Below are 23109 nucleotides of genomic sequence, written 5' to 3'. Positions count from 1 at the left end.
AAACCTCACATTTTCATGAATGTGAGTGTGTGTGAACTGTTACCGATTCTGATTATATTCAATGTTATCCCCAGGAAAACCCCATGTTTTCCTGAATGTGTGTGTGTGAAGTCTACTGAAAGTCCGATTATCCTTAAATGTACATTAGTTTTATTACGTACATAAAACCAATAAATAAGTGTAAAGTGTTAATAATCTTGATTGTGAGTCCTTAACCATACTTCAGACTAGATATGACTCGGGTGGTGGCCAGTATCCTTTCTATGACTTTCGTCACCCTTGAACCTTTCAGTTCGGTTGTAGCTAGCAGCCAGGTGCGAGATTGTCGGTCCCGTATAGATCTATACACTCAAGTCACGATCTCCTACGCTCGGAGATTCTGGTTACAGGGGTAGTCCTTCACTCTCGTGCCATGGGACATGTTACAAAGGACGTGTCTCCAATCCTTAAGATTTCTCATTACTTCCCTTGTCTAGGGAAGTAGTATCTACGACTAACTATATTCTAATGGTGCTTGTCCTTACACTCGAGCCTAGGTGTTTTATTAAGGTCAATACAATTGTTTTATGTTTCCTAATGGTGTCTATCCTTTACACTCGAACCTAGGTGTTTTATTAAAGACATTACATATGTTCTATCTACTATCCTCCACTCGCGTATCTCCGTGGAGTGATACCGAGGACAAAACAACTTATTAAGTTTCCTGTTTAAAGTTTAAAGGTTATGTTTTTAAATATTGAAATGAGGAAAATCGTTTGTGAAAATATAGAATACGACAATTTATAACGTTTTACACAAATACTATGATAATGCAATCTGCAAGTTCAAACGGTTATTAATGTTATGATTAACAGTGTTAAAACATAAGTAGTATGAAAAACAACACATATAAAATAGTTTTGAGTACAAGTATTACTTGTACTTTGCTTGTATTCCCCCCTGAAAACAGTGAAAAACATTGAAAAAGGGTAGGGGTATGAACTCACCGGTCAAGAAGCGTGTCAGATTGGATGCTAAGTATCGGTTCGGGGCTTGATAACGCGTGAGGTTCCTATGTAATATGAAATGATATGAAAATGTATATAATTAGACTTTAAATCACTAATTAGATATGATTATACACTCCAAGACACAAAAACACTTCAAATCAAGTGTTTGCAGTGACCCGGGTGACATCTAGGCACGTATAAGGCTCGGATATGGAGTTTACTCCTCAAGATTAAACTCATAAGAGGGTTTACGGTTCTATGACCGTATTCATGAGTTTACGGCCGTAAACTCATGGGTGGTGTGTTATTGGATGTTAAATGGTCTTACAATGCACAAAGTAAAGTTCTAGGGTTAATTCTATGGCTTAGGAAGTGATTGGGACTTGAAAGGGCCTTGGAAAAGGAGTTTACGTTTATGAAGATGCTCTTGGGGAGTTTACTACCTTAAACACATTAGTTTACTACCTTAAACTCATGTTTATCCATGAATCATGAGTTTTTGTGGTTGAAGGTTAAGCATACAAGGTTCTAGGTTGAATTCCAAGCCATACAAGGTGTTAAAGGCACTCTAACACCCATTGGAAGAGTTTATGGTCCAAGAAGATGGGTTTATGGTCCAAGGAGATGAGTTTACGGTCTAAGAATGTTCTTGGACCGTAAACTCAAGTTTGATCCATTTACATATGTTTTGGTGCATCACATGAAGGATTATAAGGTTCTACACTCTCATGGAAGCATTTGGAAGTGTTTAGGGGCATTTTGACACTTTAAAAGGAGTTTATGGTCCATGAATGTGGGTTTACGGTCAAAACATGTTCTTGGACCGTAAACTCATGTCCAATACTCAAATGGTACGAATTTGGGGTCCTAAGTTCATGCATACAAGTTTCTAAGCCATATCTAAGCACTAGAATGGGTTTGGAGGGGTTTTAGGGCTTCAAAACCCTCTCAAGAGGTGTTCACGGTTTTGGGAGGGTCCCTAGACCGTAAAAACTTGTTCTTGGGTGTTTTTGGAAGTTTCAAACATGAATTTTCATGCCAAACAAGTTAAGCAACAAGCTAGGATGAAGTACTTACCAAATTGAAGCTTGAAATGGGGTTTTTGGATGAATTTCGAATTCTAGAGAGAGAGTAGTGAGAGAAAGTGTTTAGAGAGAGAGAAAAAGCTTCAAAATGATGTCACTCAGTCCCTTATATAGGGGTTGAGTTTTTGGCCTGGTGGAATTCTACCCGAAACTGCCGTTAGACGGTGCTTTTGGTTGTACCCGATAAATTGTCGTAATCACGACTTAAATGAAACTAATAATTTTCGAAATAAATATGGAAAAATATTTTAATGTTTTTAACGCATCCCGACACTTATGAAACCGAATTAAAAATCCCGATTAATTTAATTTAACTCTAAGGTTAACGGAAAATTTTGAATACGAACGGTTTTATTTACCGGGAACGGTTTATAGTGACGGAATAAACTACGGGTTGTTACAATAAGTCTTAGAGTCATACTCCAAGATTGTAATTTGAGCGACATGTCTTAAAGAAGGTTTAAAACACTTGTCAAATGTAAGAGTAAAAGTTTCCTACTCTTGTACATTTGAAATTGGTAAGTTATGATGTTTTGGATAAAACCAAGACCAACTAAGGCCAATTGTGTGAAGTGTTTGTCTTGATTAGTATCTGCACTATCTCTTGGATGTTTGACAAGGGAGTCTTATAGGTCAAGAGGACAGTGGGAGTCTTAAAGGTCTTGAAAGTCTCAAGAAGTAATCAAGAATAAAACCTAAAGTTCTTCACTAGCACACGACTTGAGGTTTATAACCTATCATGTTGACATATTTTGTGCCCATTCCAGTTAAAGTTGGCTTTGCATATGAGTTCTTAGAGTTCTCAATTGGTTGCGCAACAACTTGGAAGCAATGGCAGGCCCTTGAGCTGCCAGGTGGCAAGAAATCAAGATTGAGTTCATTCCATATGAGTTTGGATCTGTCATTATCCTTGTCTTGTGACTATGGTTTTGACAATTCACATGGATAAGAACACATACACCAGTAAATCTAAGTGTCATAAGGTTTGTCTCCGATTCATGAAAATGATGGTGATGAAACTCTTTCACTAAGTAGATTTTAGCTAGATATCAATTGTAATATTTGCATTCTCAAAGTCGTTAGTGGAGCGTGTGTGGTTTACTGGCACACTAACCTGGACTTGTGAGAAGTAGCAAAGGTCTAAACAATCGAGACTATGATTATGACATCCCTTTTCATAGTTCTTAAAATTGTTCAGACACACAAGTGTGCTATCTAAGGCAAGGTGTATGATTTTGATAAAGTTTTATCAAAACAATCTACTATCAAAAATCTAATCTTTGGTAAGAAAGTTAGTTGATTTCTGAGTACATGTCAAAGCTAGTGGGAGCATAAGTGTTATGCACATAATCATCATGTTAGTGGGAGCATGGTAATTATGATAAAGATTGCAAGTTAGAAATGTTAATTATAGAAAACAAAGTTTCAATTGGGAAAGAGTTGTTTTTCTATAATTAAGGGAGAGGAAATTATACTTCATCTCAAATCTAAAAGCTTAGATTGAGGTTTTAATCGTATTTAGTCAAGGATATATATATATATATATATATATATATATATATATATATATATATATATATATATATATATATATGAATTTCATGTTGGAAAGGCTCAACGTAAGGAAATTCTGTATATGGGTGCATTATTTGTGTTCTAAAATTTGATTATGATTACGGCATCCCTTTTCATAATCTGAATTATGAGAACTTAGCAAATTGAAATGGAAATATTATAACAAAAGACTGGTTTAGTCTTTATGTGAGACATCATGAATCGTCTCCCATATGCTTCGGATATAGGATCGATTACATGTGCTATATTCATCATTTCTAAAAATTTCCAAATGCCCGGGGCATTAAGAAGGGAAATGGTTTAGAACTGGATATAACTAAAAGGATTAAACAATTGTCGAGGACAATCTAAGGTTTACCAAAGATTGGGTGCTCAAGGATAGTTGGAAGTATAGTGATAATTCATGAAGGACCATATTGACATAATTTGTAAGGAGGTAGCACTTGTTCAGAAGTGACAGTCAAAATAGAATCTGGAAATGTTTCAAAGTTAGAATTTTTCAATCTGTTTAAGATTAGGAAACTTAATGCAAGAAGGATGTTTCTAAGGAGATGATCTCCTTTGGAATGCTTTGTAATGGTTGTTGTCAAGTCTTTCTGACTTCGTGCATAATCATTACAAGAGGATCTATGCAGATAAGTTTAGAATCTAACAGGTTTCAGCAAATCGCATGAATCTGGAATTCTTGCAATTGCAGTAAGGATTTGGGACTGTGAAAACAGAATCATTGGAGTTATGTTCAATTGATCTAGTTCACAAAGTAAAGATCATAGACATACATAGTATGCATACTTGGTGTATGGCATGACTAGTGTTTAGAAAACATAGTGTACATGCTTGGAGCACGGGACAACTATTGTTTTAAATTCAAGAATAAAGTTGATAGCTGAAACAGTATACAATGAATAATGTGTAATCATATGGTGATAAATAAAAGGTGTTTTATTTATGTTCATAGGTTTTGATACCATATTGGATTCAATTAGTATTGTGTTTCATTTTGCATGTTTTGACTTCCAGAATAAACTAGGTTATTCTTCTGGAATGACTAAGTTATTCAAACCATCCATAGTCGGTCAAATGTTGGAAGTAGATATGAATCAAGACTGTCAAGGGTTGGCTTGTAGAGGTCTAAGATGTTGGACAAAGGGCTACAACACTCATGAGTGCTCATAAGTTCTGAGTATTGGATTCAACCCGCGCTCATTGGAATCACTTCATGGATTTTATCACGAGTGATCATGAGACGATAATATCTTATATTCTTCAAACCTAGAGATATGAGTTGATACTATGAGTTGGTTGTACATTGATTGCATGAAAACGCATTCGGTAACTCGGTGTTATAAAACGTGCGTTTGTGTATGATTCAACAAGTAGTAGAACAAGCCATATGAGTCGAAGTTTATCCATTCCTTTTACCTTCGGGATAAAAGCGATATCAGTGGGCCCCTCGATGATTTAATGATGACACATTTGAGTGCTTGGCCAAGCTAGGACTGATTTGATTTGTTTAATCAATCAGTCATCATGAATTGGAAATCAGGAAACAACAAATGGACAGAGAGAATGACTATAATCCATGTCTTAGTCCATATGATATCTAGAATGGAGGAATATATGATCCCTTATCTAATGGACAAGTTCGTTGACAAGACCAGAGTTCGACAGCGGCTTTAAGAGCTACGATGGCCAGTTAGGTTTTGAAGTCATACTCAATAATAGTTTTAGACTTATCCAAGTAGGAGTCTGTTGGATTAATGTCTAAATCCATAACTATATTTGGTATGTACTTGACCCGACTCGGCATGCTCCATTTGGGTTGCACTTCACCAACACAATTTATATGGATAGTCTTTTGAGAATAGTATATTTATGATTAATATTAATATATTATCAGTTCTAATATATTAATATGGAATCATATTATCTAATTAGTATTGATCAAGAATTAATTAATTGATCAAAATGAACTAATTAAATATGGACTCTTATATATATGGAATGTGCCAAGTTCATTTAGGTTGGGCTAGGCTTTCATGGATAGTCCATGGAGTGTTTAACCCATGGATCATATGAAATGAAAGGTCATGGCTTTAACCCTAGTCTTCATACTATATAAAGATGTCATTGGTTGGTGAAATTGGCACTAGTGTGGTACACTAAGCAGGGCTAGCCGATTTCACTAGAGAGAACCAAGTATCTATATTCTCTAAAGTCTTCCAAGGTGTTTTGGTGATTTGTGATTCCACTTGAGGCTTCCACACTATTGGGGCTAAGCTCTTAAAGCTTGAATACATCAAGCTACATCAAAAAGGTATGTCATCTAACTAGTACTTTGTAGTATAAGAACTTCATAATATGCTAGTTAGGATTAAAGCCTTGGAAAGTTCTTATCTGCATGTATAATAGAGAAAACATGGATCCAAAGTTTATAGGGTTGCATGTACACCATAGGAGTGTTAGAATTCTAAAAACCCAACAATAGTGTCTAATCCATCTGACGTCTTGGGTAGCTTGGTCACAAAGTCCATAGAAATCCCTTCCCATTTCCAATCGGGAATTACTGGTTGTTGTAATAATCCCGAGGGCTTCTAGTATTCCACCTTTACTTTGGCGCAAGTAAGGCATTTGCTGACATAGGTAGCAATTTTTGCCTTCATGTTAGGCAACCAATAATGTTGTTTAATATTCAAGTACATTTTTTCCGAACCTATATGTATGGAGTATCGCCTCTTGTGAGCTTCCTTCACGACTATCTCCCTAATTCCTCCAAGTTTAGGGACCCAAATACGGTTCATGAAATAGTATACTCCATCCTCTTTCACCTCGAGATTCTTCTCTGTTCCTTGTAATGCTTCGCTTGTTCTGTTTTCCGCCTTCATGGCATCTGACTGGGCTGCCCTGATCTGAGTGGTTAGGTGATATTGGATGGTTATTGAGAAAGCTTTCACATGACGATTAGAGTACTCTTTCCAGCTCAAGGCATCAGCTACCACATTAGCCTTGCCTGGCTGGTACTTGATGTCAAACTCATAATCGTTTAATAGTTCAACCCATATTCTTTGCCTCATATTTAGCTCTTTTTGATTCAGGATGTGTTGGAGACTCTTGTGGTCTGTGAATATGGTGCACTTCGTACCATAGAGGTAATGCCACCAAATTTTCAGAGCGAAGACCACTGCTCCCAATTCCAAATCGTGGGTTCTATAATTCACTTCGTGTGTCCTTAGTTGGTGGGATGCGTAAGCTATCACTTTTCCACGCTGCATGAGAACGCAACCTAAACCCTGATTTGACGTGTCACAGTAGACCACAAAATCTTCCGTTCCCTTTGGTAGAGATAGTACCGGGGCACTGCAGAATGCTAGCTTCAGAGTTCGAAATGCAACTTCTTGTTTGTCCATCCATTTGAAGGGTACGCGCTTTTGAGTAAGCGAGGTAAGTGGCTTGGCGATCTGTCACACCCCCAAACCGGAACGGCGGAAACGTTCGGAGGCGGATGACTTCATGTGGTAACGTAACAAATGAATACATAGTAAAGAAAGCAATACAATCATCATATACATAATTGAAAGTTTACATTGTTAAAAAGAGTACATGTTCAAAACCAATTACAATATGATGTCAGAATAGGAAATTGAACTAGTATCGCAGCGTTCCTTCTTCAAAAGCCGTTTAGTACCTGTAATTACCGAGTCCCTGGGACATACAAGTAGTTTTGAAAGTGTAGATCAACATTTAAGCTGGTGAGTTTCATAAGCATTTAATGATAGTGTTTGTATGAAAATGAAATGGTTCGTTTTTGTTCGTTAGGCTAATGTGAACTTCCTTCACGACTATCTCCCTAATTCCTCCAAGTTTAGGGACCCAAATACAGTTCATGAAATAGTATACTCCATCCTCTTTCACCTCCAGATTCTTCTCCATTCCGTGTAATGCTTCGCTTGTTCTGTTTTCCGCCTTCATGGCATCTGACTGGGCTGCCCTGATCTGAGTGGTTAGGTGATATTGGACGGTTATTGAGAGAGCAATCACACGATGATTAGAGTACTCTTTCCAGCTCAAGGCATCAGATACCACATTAACCTTGCCTGGCTGGTACTTGATGTCACATCCATAATCGTTTAATAGTTCAACCCATTTTCTTTGCCTCATATTTAGCTCTTTTTGATTCAGGATGTGTTGGAGACTCTTGTGGTCTGTGAAGATGGTGCACTTCGTACCATAGAGGTAATGCCATCAAATTTTTAGAGCAAAGACCACTGCTCCCAATTCCAGATCGTGGGTTGTATAATTCACTACGTGTGTCCTTAGTTGGCGGGATGCGTCAGCTATCACTTTTCTACGCTGCATGAGAACGCAACCTAAACCCTGATTTGACGTGTCACAGTAGACCACGAAATCTTCCGTTCCCTTTGGTAGAGATAGTACCGGGGCACTGCAGAATGCTAGCTTCAGAGTTCGGAATGCAACTTCTTGTTTGTCCATCCATTTGAAGGGTACGCGCTTTTGAGTAAGCGAAGTAAGTGGCTTGCGATCTGTCACACCCCCAAACCGGAACAGCGGAAACGTTCGGAGGTGGATGACTTCATGTGGTAACGTAACAAATGAATATATAGTAAAGAAAGCAATACAATCATCATATACATAATTGAAGGTTTACATTGTTAAAAAGAGTACATGTTCAAAGCCAATTACAATATGATGTCAAAATAGGAAATTGAACTAGTGTCGCAGCGTTCCTTCTTCAAAAGTTGTTTAGTACCTGTAATTACTGAGTCCCTGGGACATACAAGTAGTTTTGAAAGAGTAGATCAACATTTAAGCTGGTAAGTTTCATAAGCATTTAATCATAGTGTTTGTATGAAAATGAAATGGTTCGTTTTTGTTTGTTAGTCTCTAGAAAATCCCATATTTCCTACTATTAAAAAGTTGATGTTTTTCCATCTATGAGTAGTGGTTAGAAGTTCCAAACTTATATCACAATTGGGTTTTTCATGCATAAAATAAATGAATTTATGTAAGTATAAAACCTCCATTATATCTGAAAAACCCCTGTAAATCAATGTGTTTTTAATACTCTATGTGAGTTTTATAACCATGCAATTGACAAAGAATGCCTATACACAACGTTCTTCAGGCGTTGGAATGTTCTGACGTTTGTCACCCCAAATGGTGTACTGTAGCTAACAGTCAGGGCGCGGGGTTGTCAAGCCCGTATAGATCTATACACAAACACCATGCTCCCCCTCCAAGGGATTCTGGTATATAATACAGGACTTGAAATGTGTACTCGTGCGTACGTGAAGTTTAATGTCTCACAAAACATAGTATAAAACAGATTTATGTGTGAAAATGTTCGTTTGTTATTGTATATGAAAGTAGCGTCTTGAAATAGTATTTCCATGTATGTAAAAGTTCGTAGTATTCTCGTAAAACTATACCTATTATAGTTTTCTAAAAGTGTGTTTCGTTTGTATAATAAACCCTTAGTGAAAATGCTCACATGTTATGAAAAATATAGTTTTTGTAGTGCCAAAACCGACACCCATAAATATAGTATAAGCAGAGTGTTTGATTTATATAAATACATAAATCATTTCTCATTTCAAAAGATAAAATGTTGTCGTGGTATAATTTGCATATGAAAGTTTCCCTATAATAGTTATAAATCACATATGATTCCGTTGATAAAACGCGTATAGTGAAAGTTTATATAACACACAATAATAATCGAGTCTTTTACTTGTATTCCCCTCTTAAAAGCATATAAAAGTACTCATAAAACATTTAAAAGTGTGAATTATAAGGGTATGAACTCACTTGAAAGATCGAAGAAAAGCGAGATGAAAACCGAGCAGAACTTCGACTCGAGAAAGTGGATTTCCTCGGGATCCTCGAGAATCTCGGGAGCACAAACGACCTTCGGGACTTGAGCAAAGTTATCGGGCTTCAGGTTACCATGGGCACGGAAAACGAGGCAAGAACGCATGAGAAATGAGAGAAATGGTTCCCTTTCTTCGGAACCCTCGCATCCCTTTTATAGGGGTTGGGAACCGCCTCGGTACGCTGAGCGTACGCGTGCGTCATGCATGACCGAATCATCGACTGCCTCGGAGCTCGGATGGGATGGGGCATAGCCTCGCATAGGACGCGACGTGGACGATCAGAGGCCAGGGCCTCGAGTATGCTGGGTGTAACTGTGTACGTTGGGCGTACTCGCGTGACTCAGCTTTCGGATAATAGCGAAGATTTCAATAAATATAAATATATATATATATATATATATATATATATATATATATATATATATATATATATATATATATATATATATTATTTAATAAACTTCAAAAATTCATATCTTCTTTATACGAACTCCGTTTTCGACGTTCTTTATTTCCACGCGTAGGTGAGACCATACTCTACAACTTTCGTTTAGATCCCATCGGAAAATTTTGAAATTATTTTTATAATTTATAAGGTTGCGGTAAGAAATTTTTTTTATAAATTCATAACTTCTTTATTTGACGTTATTTTTTGCCAGACTTTTTACCGCTGAAATACCGTTGTCGAGACCTTCGATTCTCGTTTAGGTCATTCTGGCCAAAAGTCGCTCGATCTCCGATTCGAGTTTTTAGCCATCTGTCGTTTAAGTCGAACTTGAAAAAATTCTAACTTTCTTATACGAAGTCGGATTTGGGCGTTCTTTTTGCGTACGATCATGGTTTAATGACATCTAACATAATAGGTAATTTAATTAGTGATTTTTGGTTATTTTATTTTCGAAGTAAATTTTATTATAACGAACGTGGTTACAATACTTGACGTTTTAGGTCGTTTACATATAGTTGAAATATCGGGTTGTCACATTATCCCCCTGTTAGAGGGAATTTCGTCCCGAAATTTAAAGTAAGAAAGATACAAGTGAATCAGAGAAAAAGATGCGGGTATTTTGGTTTCATCTGATATTCGCGTTCCCTTGTGAATTCAGGTCCTTACTTGGCGTTCCAACGGACCTTCACAATGGGTATGCGACTTTTTTTCATTTGTTTGACCTCTCAGTCCATGATTTGTACCGGTTCTTCCACGAAGTTGAGGCTCTCGTTGATCTCGATCTCGTCGAGTGGGATAACAAGAGTCTCATCGGACATACACTTTTTCAAATTCGATACGTGGAAGGTTGGGTGTATGATACTAAGTTCCCGTGGTAGATTAAGTTTGTAAGCTACAGGGCCAATTCTAGCGAGAATCTCGAAAGGCCCTATGTACCTTGGATTTAGCTTTCCACGCTTTCCAAAGTGTATTAAGACTTTCCATGGCGAGACTTTCAATAGAACACGACCTCCTACTTGGAATTCCAAAGGTTTTCTCCATTGGTCAGCGTAGCTTTTCTGTCGGTCTCTAGATGCTTTAAACCGTTCACGAATCTGAACGATCTTCTCTGTCGTTTCTCGTATGATTTTCGGACCGGTGAGAGTATTTTCAGTATCTCGTCCTTTAGCTAGTTATGTGTCGCCCACTTCGGTCTAGCACATAGTGGATCTGCACTTGCGGCCATAGAGCGCTTCAAATGGAGTAGCCTTTGTGCTCGTATGATAACTATTGTTGTATGAAAATTCGACAAGAGGTAAATGGATATCCCATTCCTTTCCAAAGTCAATCACACAGGCTCTTAGCATATCTTCCAAAGTTTGTATCATTCTCTCACTTTACCCGTCTGTTTGTGGATGGTCGACTGTACTCATGTCTAGTCTAGTCCCTAGGGAACTTTGTAGTGACTGCCAGAACCTTGATCTAAATCTACTATCCCTATCGGAGATAATGGACATCGGAACCCCATGCAATCGTACTATTTCCCTTATGTAAGTTCTTGTAAGCCTTTCCATCTTGTCAGTCTCCTTGATTGGTAGAAAATGTGCGGATTTGGTCAATCTGTCGACGATGACCCATATGGTATCAAGTCCACCCGTTGTCTTGGTCAACTTGGTTATGAAATCCATAGTAATTCGTTCCCATTTCCATTCCGGCATCTCTGGTTGTTACAGTAATCCTGAAGGTTTCTGGTACTCGACCTTAACCTTAGTGCAAGTAAGACATTTACTTACAAAGGTAGCAATCTCTGCTTTCATGTTAGGCCACCAGTACAGTTTCTGAAGATCCAAATACATTTTATGTGAACCTGGGTGAACGGAATACCTCATGTTGTGCGCTTCAGTCATGACCACATCCCTGAAACCACCATGCCTTGGTGTCCAGATACGGTCCATGAGATAATAGGCTCCGCCACCCTTGATTTCTAGATTCTTTTCCATTCCTCTCAGGGATTCACCCGTCATATGCTCGGGTTGTAAAGCTTCCAGTTGAGCCTCCTTAATTTGTGTGGATAAGTGGGAATGGATGGTCATATTCAGAGATTTCACTCTCCGACCAATGTATTCTTTTCGACTGAGAGCGTCAGCTACTACATTGGCCTTGCCAGGATGATAACAAATCTCGCATTCGTAATCATTGAGTCACTCGACCCATCGTCGTTGTCGCATGTTGAGCTCCTTCTGATCGAAAATGTGTTGAAGGCCCTTGTGGTCAGTGTAAATAGTACTCTTTGTTCTGTACAGGTAGTGTCTCCAGATCTTTAAAGCAAATACCACTTCTCCTAACTCAAGAACGTGTGTTGTGTAGTTTACTTTGTGTGTCTTAAGCTGACGGGAGGCATAAGCAACAACCTTCCCTCGTTGCATAAGAACACAACCAAGCCCTTGATTCGATGCATCGCAATACACTACAAAATCTTCTATCCCCTCGGGGAGGGATAGTATTGGTGCGGTGCATAAGGCTTATTTCAGTGTTTGGAATGCCTTTTCTTGTTTTGCTTCCTAGTCAAAGACCATGCCTTTCTGGGTTAATGTAGAAAGAGGTTTCGCGATGCTAGAGAAGTTCTTTATGAATTTGTGATAGTAGCCAGCTAGACCTATAAATTGACGAATCTTTGTAGGTGTCTTTGGTGCCGACCAGTTCGTAATGGCCTTAATTTTGGAGGGGTCCACATGTATCCCTTTTTTGCTAACAACATGGCCCAAAAATTCGACTCTTCGAATCCAAAATTCACATTTAGAGATCTTCGCATAGAGCTTCTCTGATCGTAGTGTTTCTAAGACTCTTCGTAGGTGCTGACTATGTTCTTCCTTACTTCGGGAGTAGATAATTATATCATCGATGAATACGATGACGAACTGATCCAAGTAAGGACAACACACTCTATTCATTAGGTCAATGAATACTGCTGGTGCGTTGGTTAATCCGAATGGCATCACTACAATTTCGTGGTGTCCATAACGGGTTCGGAAGGCTGTCTTGGGAACATCTTCCTCCATCACTCGTAATTGGTGATATCCAGATCGTAGATCTATCTTCGAGAAGTAGCTCGCTCCTTGAAGTTGATCAAATAGGTCGTCAATGCGGGGCAGAGGGTAACAATTTTTGACAGTGAGTTTGTTCAGTTCCCGGTAGTCGATGCACATCCGGAACAATCCGTCTTTCTTCTTCACAAACAAGATCGGTGCTCACCATGGTGAGAAACTTCGTATAATGAATCCTTTTTTGATGAAGTTCGTTAAGCTGACTGGAAAGTTCTTGCATCTGTGCTGGTGCACAACGATAAGGTGATTTTGCTACAGGGGTAGCCCCTGGAATTAAATCGATTCTGAACTCGACTTGGCGTGGTGGTAGTAATCCCGGTAGTTCTTCTGGGAAGATATCGGGGAAGTCACGTACCTCTGGGATGCTGTTTATATCCTTTACTTCCCAATTCGTATCGACGATGTGTGCAAGAAATGCCTGATAATCCTTCCGCAAACACTTTCGAGCTTGGATTCACGAAATGATACGAAGGTTTGTACTTGATTTGTCGTTGTAAATCACTAACGTTTCATGGTTAGGAAGATTTAGACGAGCGGCTTTTTCAAAGCACATGATGTCGGTGCGAAGAAAACATAACCAATCCATGCCAACTATAACATCGAAACTTTTTATTTGAACTGGCATAAGGTTGATTGGGAAAGAGTGACCATCTAAAGTTAATGTACAACCCACGTATATGCAATTAGTGTTTTCCGTTTTTCCATTTGCCATTTCTACAGTGAATGATTCTTCTAACATGCTAGGTTTACATTTAAGTAAGTGAATAAAGTTTTGGCTCACAAAGCTTCTCTCTGCTCTGCTATCGAATAGGATGCATGCATATGAAATATTGAGAAGAAACATACTAGAAACTACTGTAGGATCAGCTAATGCTTCCTCGTGACCAATAGCTAACACTCGTCCCACTCCGTCGGTGTTTGTTGCCTTTGGGCAGTTTCTTTTGTAGTGGCCCACCTCGCCACAACCGTAGCATGCTTGGCCTACACCAGCATTGGGAACTTGAGTGATCGGCTTTACGAGGGCCTTAGAGAAATGGACAGTGTGTCCCTTTCTGTTGCAGTTGGAGCATTGCATTTTCCAACAAGGTCCGTGGTGGTGGTAATTGCACTTGGTGCACTTTGGGAGGTTGCCTACATAAGGCTTTGTTGGGTAGAGATTTGTAGGAACAGTAGTAGGTACTGTTGCAACGTTTATGGAAAACAGTTGTTGTTTCTTCGAGGATTCTTGGGAAGACCCACCCTTCCCTTTATTCCACCCTCTCTTCTTGTTGTTGTTGTTGTTATTGTTGTTTCCCTTTTGTGTTTCTGGTGCAGAATTTGTTGAGTTTTGATGATTTCCGTGATCAATAAGCGATTGTGCCAACTCCTTGGCACTTTCAAAAGTGTCAGGTTTTGAAGCTAACACACATGACTGAATTTGGGGCGACAGTCCCCAAAAGTATCGCTCTATTTTCTTTCTCTCAGGAGAAATCATATCTGGGCAAAGGATTGCCAGATCGCAGAATGTGTTGGTATAAGTTGCTATATCAATACCAATCATTCCCAGAGTCCAGAGTTCGTGCTCGAGTTTTTGAATCTCTCCTCGTGGACAGTACTCCCTCATCAACATGATTTTCAAGCTCTCCCAGCTTATTGAGTTTGCTACTATCAGGGTAAGTACCTTAACGTGGCCATTCCACCAAGTTAAAGCCCTGTCAGTAAGTGTGTAGGTTGTAAACTTGACTTTGCTGTGCTCGGGGCAGGAGCAGATTTCAAATACTGATTTCGTCCTTTCAATCCACTGCCTTAAAATCATCACACCACCCGTTTCATTAAACATCCGGGGCTTACCATTCGTAAAGTTTTTATAGGTGCACTCCCGGGGTTGCCCATGACTATCATCATGGTTGGAGGGATGTATACCAATTCCTGACCCAGTAGTAACAGGGGTATTGATTTGTGACATGGCAACTGCTACAGCCGCGGTGACTGCTGCTTGGAACATGACAACATCAAATTGAGGAGGTGGAGGTGGTGGTGGTATCGGTGCTTCCCCACTGTTGTTTCGTCTTGGATTTCTATGTGGAGGCATCCTTCAACTAAAGATTGAAAAGACAAGGGTAAGAATTCCATAGTATAGAAAATATATGTGTCTCATGAACTAAATTGCTATAGTTCAACAACAGATGATAGTATGAGTCTCAAAGATAGAAGAGTGAAGGTTATTTGTAAATCCGAATATATGAACACGCGTATGGTTTTTACATAATATTTTAAAGATTGAACGAGATACTCAATGTAGTAGTAATAGTGTGCGAATTATATTAATATAATAGATGATACAACGATCATGAAAATTTGACCCTTAAAAGGGTCTCCGATTACAAGAATTTTAAGGAAGCAAAAACTTTTAGCCGAAGTCCTATCTTATAACAAAATTTGAGGTTTTCGCAAGTACTACTTGCAACGTGTGTTGCGCTTGGAGCATGACTCCGCATCCGATTGCTTTGACTCCATAAGATGCCTATCGAAGGTGGCTTGTGGTTCCCTCAACTCTGCGAGGTCTGCATTCATTTGTGTTTGGAATGCATCGGCGCGGAGGTGGGTGTCATTCCGCAACATATCCAAACGATGGATATCGGCCGTGTGGACTTGTACTTCCACATTGAATTTGCGGATTTGATTTGCTTGGACCCCCGATTGGTAGGACTGGTTGGCCAGTTTACCTACCATGATCGGAAGTGCTCAGTCGGCTGAACCTCCGTCCCTGATTTCGTAGAAGTCTCGACACATACCGTAGGGAGAGCGTATCCCTTGTTGTTGGCTCCAATGGATGAGGTGACTTCCCCAAACGAGAGTCGGCCTTGGAAGTTCCTCCTAATTGCTGGAGGGTTGACTACTTCTAGTTCCGAGTCTGTACCAGAGTCGTCCCCTTCATCCAACTCGATAGGTTCTTCATCCTCTTCCGGATCCTCCTCTACCCATCCTCCGTTGCCTTGGTTCAGGTAGTAGGGGTCCCCATGCGGGTGAAATCCAGCCATTTGACTATACGAGAATAGGGTTGGAAGATTTGAACAAAACTTGAGAACATGTAATACTAATTAATCGATTGAATGCACCAAATACTCCTATAGTATGTAAATTGTACGTTTGATACTAGTGTCCATTTTTGGTAAATTTTCACTTGTTGCTTAGTATGATCATTCCTCGATGTACGTTAGTCTAATTTCGGATAAACATAGTTGATCGGGCTACATTCGTCTCAAATTTGATTACATATCTCGAGAACTAATCGTAGTGTCCAACTTGTTTTAATACTTTTGTATAGTTATCATCATAAAAATATGTTGTTGTATGTATTTTGGATTTTCATGACCTAAAATAATCTATTTAAATGAAATAAGTATTTTAGGTATGAAAACTTTTGTCAGAGACTTCGAGTCCATAAGCATTTATAGTTTGTATATCTTGATGGGTTTTGGTCATAAGACATCCTATGTGCTCATACAAACCCAAATACTTGGATCTAGGTTTCTCTATTGTACATGCTTTGAATCCAAGACTATAAACCCTAATTCTAGCATATGGAAATCAATATTAACATATAATTAGGTTTAAGATGTTACCTTGATTGTTATGTAGCAATAACAATCCCAATTCCTCCTTAAATTGACTTTGGAATGCTTAGAGTCACAAGTGTCACTCCTCTAATGGCTTACAACCACCAAGAGAAAATGGAGAAGGTATAAAGAGAGAGGAGAGAGGTAGGAATTCGTCCTTAGGACTTCTTGGGAAGGTTTACACGAATTCACGAGCCTTGGGGGTTTTATATAGGTGTAAAGTGTAGGGTTTTAGTCCTTATCCTTATCTAGTTGCTTGCCCACCAAGTAACCATAAGATAAGTCTTAGAAACCCTTATCCTAGTTGAATTCTAAGGCCTTATCACCTTAGGATCGTCCAACCCATTAATAAGATAATCCTTACCTTATTTTGTAACTATCACATAATTACAAATCAGCCCCTCTAGTTTAATTAATCACACTTGATCACAAAATTAATTCCTAATTAATTATTGACCAATATTAATTAAACAAATATGATTTCTCCTTTAATATATTATTCTTATAACATATTAATAAATCATAATAACCTCTCTCTCTCTATTTATTTCTCCAATCAAGTTGCTTTGATGATGGCAACCCAAAAGGACCATGCACCATCGGGTCAAGTACATACCAAAATAGTTATGGACTTAGACACTAATCCAACAGTCTCCCACTTGGATAAGTCTAATAACTATTCTGCGTATGACTTCAGATCCTGATCTGCAATCGTAGCTTTCCAAAGCCGTTGTCAACTCTGATCCTATCAGAAACGCATGTCCTTAGATAAGGGATCATATATTCCTCCATTCTAGATATCATATGAGACATTATTTCAAATCATTCTCTTTGTACTACTTATCGATTTCTGATTTATGACGACTGACTAATTGAACAAATCAAATTAGCCCTAGCCCGGCCGAGCATTTACCTTTGTCATCATTAAACCATCGAGGGGCCCAAAAGATATCGCTTTTATCCTTCTTTGGATAAAAGGAACGGATAAACTTTGATACAATGCTTGCTTGCACTTACTAACCAAATCACACACAACAATATGTTTTATAACACCAAGTTACTAGTGAGTTTACATATTATCAATGTGCAACCGATTTGAAAGATACAACTCACACATCTCGGTTTCAAGAATATAAGATGTTATCGTCTCACCAATCACTCCTGATACAATTCATGGAGTGATCCAAGCGAGCGTGGGTTTAATCCAATGCTCAAATTCATATTCATAACCACTCATGAATGTTGCAGCAAACATTTGCTTATGTCTAATACTCTTTTAGACAATCCACACACCAATTCATGACAATCTTCATTCATATCTACTTCCAACATATGAACGATTGTGGCCCGTTTGAATAATTCGATTATTCTTAATAAACTCAATTATTCTGGAAGTCAAAACATGCAAAGTGAAACACAAGAATAATACTAATCCCATATGGCCTCAAAACTTTGAGTATAAATAAAACTCCTTTTATTTATCACCATATCGATTACTCATTATTTGTCGTTTCGGGTAATCAACTTCTTACTTGAATTACTACACTTATCCCATGCTCATAGCATGCACACAATGTTTACCTATGGTTCTTACTTTGTGAAATAGATCACATTGAACACATTTCCAATCATTCTCATTTCACAACTCCAAATCCATTTTCATAAGTTTAAGAATATCAAATTCTTGCCACTTATAGAATACGCTAGATTTTAACATTTTATGCAATAATTCTTTCGTAATGTCACTGCACCAAAGTCACAAAGACTATTGCCAATGATATTACAAAGTCCTTTAACGGAGATTGTTACAAGACAATTCCTTAGATATGATGTCTCTCACTCAAAGTACATTTCTTTGAACATCCTCTTGCATAAAAGTTTCTAATCTAGTCATAGATTTTCAATATTTACTTCCCAATATGGACACACTTCCATATTTTCCATATGACAACTCATTTCATAATAGAATCTTTTCTATTCATCATAATGTCAATATGGTCCATTAATACCATGCTTCCAACTACTCACAAGCAACCAATCCTCGTCGGACTTTGGATTGTCCTTTGATAGTTGTTTAATTATTTTAGTCAAAACCTATTCTAGTCCTTTTTCCCTCTAAATGCGCTAGACATTTTGAAAATCTTAGAATGGTCAAACATTAAAGCATTTTCAATCGATCCTATACCCGAAGCGTATGGGACACGATGCATAATGTTTTATTCGCTATGTTCTCAAAATTCGAATTGTGAAAAGGAATGCCGTAATCATAATCGAAATTTTAAGAACACACTATGTACCTTTGACTAAATTTATCAAAATTTCTCAAGCTAATCCTTTATATTTGAAATGAAGCATAATATTCTCTCCCTTAATTATATCAAAACAACTATTCCATCCTTACAACTTTGCAAAGAATGACTCTTGTTTTCTATAATTAATATTGCCAACTTGCAATACTTTCCTTAATAATCATACAATCATAACATTTATGCTCCCACTATCATGATGATTATTATAAAACATAACACTTATGCTCCCACTAGCTTCGACATGTACTCAGAAACAGCTTAACTTTTAGAAAAATAGTACCTATTGAGTTTCTTAAGTCCATGTTTCTAATACTTAATGCTTTGATAATCTTTTATCAAGGCTTCTTGAACTTGTACACCTTTGCCTTCGATAGTTCATATGTGTGTCTAAACAATTAAGACTAATTGCCAAACCTCACAATTCAAATTATGGAAAGGCATACCGTGTAACGCCCGCAGATCCGGGCTAGTCAAATTAGAGACAATAAGGGTCGGAAATGACTTTTCGACAAAAGATTATTTAGAATAAATAATCTTAACCAAGTTGTGGAGTATGTCACAAGGTTTCCGTACATATAAAGAACGCCAAAATCCGAGTTATAACGAAGAAGTTATGGCCCGTCGAAGTTTTACGGCAAAACCGGCACGGCACCGGGAAGCGTAAATAGTGAATTTACGATGGAGGACTTTTTAGCCTTAGTGATCTAAATGAAATTCGTAGAATATGTTAAACTAAGAGCGTCGATAAAAAGAACACGCAAATCTGACTTCGTATGAGGAAGTTATGATTTTTCTAAGATTCGGATTAGCAATGTACAGCCCGAAACTCGAATTTTAGTTCGAGCGGTTTTCGGCTTACGCAACCTAAATGAGAGTTGAAGATCTCATTAATAGGAACTCAACGGTAAAAAGATAGATGGAAACGGAGTCCGTATGAAGGAGTTATGAATTCTTCGCGGTCATTTAACAATCTAAACGCCTCCTACTGTTAAATTTAAGATCGGTCGAATATTAGCCGACGAAGTCTAAACGAAAGTTGTAGATCTTGATTTTACCTACGCGTGGATATAAAGAACGTCGAAAACGGAGCTCGTATGCGAAAGTTATGATTTTTCTAAGTTTGAAGGCTGATACGCGATAGAGGGTGACGTGGCACCACCAGAATTGGACACGTGGCACCACCAGAAGGCCACCACATGGACCAACTCGATGAGTCATGGCTCAGACTCGATGATTCCATCATATTTCTCCCCTATAAATAGATGTGTCGGGTTCCATTCATTCTCACACCTTCAAACCCTTCTTTCTCTCTCTAAACTCTCTCTCTAAGCCTCCCTAAACCCCTAAAGCCTAGGGTAACTCCCTAGCACGAGGCGGAAGCCCCGGAGCACCCGATGGCTCCGAGAAAAGAGCCTTTCGGCTCGGGAACGTTGCTCCAGCGAAGCCCGGTTTTCCGAAAACCTGCTGTTTTATCGAAGGAAAGTTGTTTTGAGAGTATCGAAGCGCTGTCCGAGTGTTGAGTCACCACCTTTCAAGTGAGTGCATAGTCGCTTTCATCTTACACATAGATATGAAGTATTTTAATATAAATTACGTGCTATGTGTGTATATTGTTTGAATACTTGTTGTCTACGCTGTACGAATGATTTATACATGTTTTAAATGATTTAAACTGTATAGTTATTTTATATCTACAAACATGATGGGATAAAACATGGGTAGATGAAATAGTTGGTAGGTGATGAAATAAAATAATGAGAGATAGGTGATGATAGGAAGGTGATGATGATAGATAGGTGATTATGAATCGGTGATGTAGGATACTACAACCTTGTCTGACAATTTGGAGATGTAGTCATCTACCAGACTATAGATGGCAACCACGGACTATCATAGACAACCCTGTGGAAACACCAGTAGGCTAGTAACCTATAGATGATGAATTACGAGTTCAGGCGATGTTGTAACTACGTATTCATGCGATGATAGTCTAACCCTTATTTTGAATTACGAGTCCAGGCGATGTTGTGGCTACGTATTCATGTGATGATAGACTAACCCTTATCATGATTTACGAGTCCAGGCGATGTTGTGGCTACGTATTCATGTGATGATAGACTAACCCTTATCATGATTTACAAGTCCAGGCGATGTTGTGGCTGCGTAATCATGCGATGATACCCTAACTCTTGCTAGACACATATTGAGGGAGTAATCCCCGGATTAGTATTGTCTATGCAATGTAGGCGATGATCCTTAGGTAATGTTCGTAGGAACAATCATATAAGGAAATACGATGTAAGGAGATGAGAAGTAAATATGATATAGGAGATGACCCTTGAGATAATATCTTTAGGGAAGACTAAAAGAAGATAATGCGGATGGGTAATTGGGTTGATTGTTTGATTGTTTAAACATAATAACTATATTATAGTGGGTTGAAAACCCTATGTACTCACCAGGTTTCCCAACCTGACCCACTCAGTTTATTTATATCACAGGTGTTGATACGAAGTCACTTTAGACTGAGAGATTTAAAGAGATGTAGATCACTAGTGTAAATAAATGTAAGTTCTGTTTATGCTTATGTTCCTGTATTAACGATGACATCCCAAACATTTTAAAAATGAAATAAATACGTTTCTTCGAAAATGTTTTAATAACGTATTTACCATGTTTTTCTGGGAACAAATTCCGCAACATTTTTATGAAATGAAGTACTCTGATTTTTATAAAGCATAAACAAACCGGTCTTTTCTGGACGTGATTTTGGGGATGTCGCAGTTGGTATCAGAGCATTAGTTTAAGCGAATTAGGAATATGGAGTAATTTCTAGATTTAAACTTAGAATGCTAAGCAATGATTGTGAGGAGTGTGTTTAATAAAATTTAGGTAATACACCTGAATAGACACAAGCACAAGCTTCTTTAGGGAAAATTCATAACATGCTTTTATGTGCTAAATGATTTATGATATGCATTATATGATCGGATCTATGGTCTGTTGCCGACCGGATCTGGAAATTTTATGTGCTCAGGTTTCTAAACGTTTAATTACGATATTAGAACTGACATGTAACTTTTTGGAGTAATAAGGAGGAATACGCGTCTAATTCTTCCTCTATCTATACTCTCGTCTCGATACACCAAACGCTTGCTTTGGAGAATCATTTTGTGATGATAAGGACTCATAGAGAATTGAGTAAGTGGAGGAAATGAAAAGGCTTACGATAGTGAATGACACCTATCGGAAGATATCATAAGAGTGGTATCTTGCCTTTAGAATATGTCATGCTGTACGTTTAGAGGAGCACAGTACATCCGAAGTACACCTTCGATTGGCAGGATGATGGAATGATTGGCGCAATTCATGAAGTTGACCCATCGTATGGTATTTCCACCGAGCTGAAGCAGAATTGATGATTGAAGATACGCATAGAAGAAGTCCTAGTAGAGTCTAGGGAAAATTTTGTGATTGTTTGGACACATTTTTATGTGTTAAAATTTTTTTGTGATAATAACTTGGGAAAACTGCGAGACAATACTTGCGACGAGTATGAGTAGGTATGAAAGGTAGTAGATGCATATACTACCGGAAGCATAGGACTCATGCTTGGATCAGGAAAAGTCACAAGGTTACCAGGAAACTAGTAATTGATTTCGATTTATTCAAGTGTCTTGTTACCATTGTTTCGGTAATGACTAAGATGATTGTTGATATTCCAACCCTAGTGGTCATATCAAATTGAGTCTGACTACAATGAGTATGTTATGTGGTTCAGAGAACCAAGTTCGATGTAGCACCGACTTAAGCCGGAAGAATTAATCAAAGCGATCAGTAAAAGTATCTCGACGGTTGCTAAAAAAACTGTACCTTTTAAGATGTAAATTAGAACATGAAGGAAGGTATAAACTGTTCTGGAAATTTGACTCTAAGAGACCTGAGTCTGAGCATTGCAACATACGATGAGAGGTCATTAGAATATGACACATCGGTCCATTGTATTAATAAAAGAACTTATCTTAAGTTCGTATCCAGTGAGGATCGAGATTGTGCCTTGAAGGTCATAATTTGGAGTCTAATGTGAGATAGAGGGCGTATGCAAGATCGAGCACCGCCTGCAGTCAAGG

Source organism: Lactuca saligna, chromosome 1 (genome assembly GCF_052625555.1).
Source record: "Lactuca saligna cultivar CGN05327 chromosome 1, ASM5262555v1, whole genome shotgun sequence".
Taxonomy (NCBI): Eukaryota; Viridiplantae; Streptophyta; class Magnoliopsida; order Asterales; family Asteraceae; genus Lactuca; species Lactuca saligna.
This window is presented reverse-complemented; position numbering follows the sequence as displayed.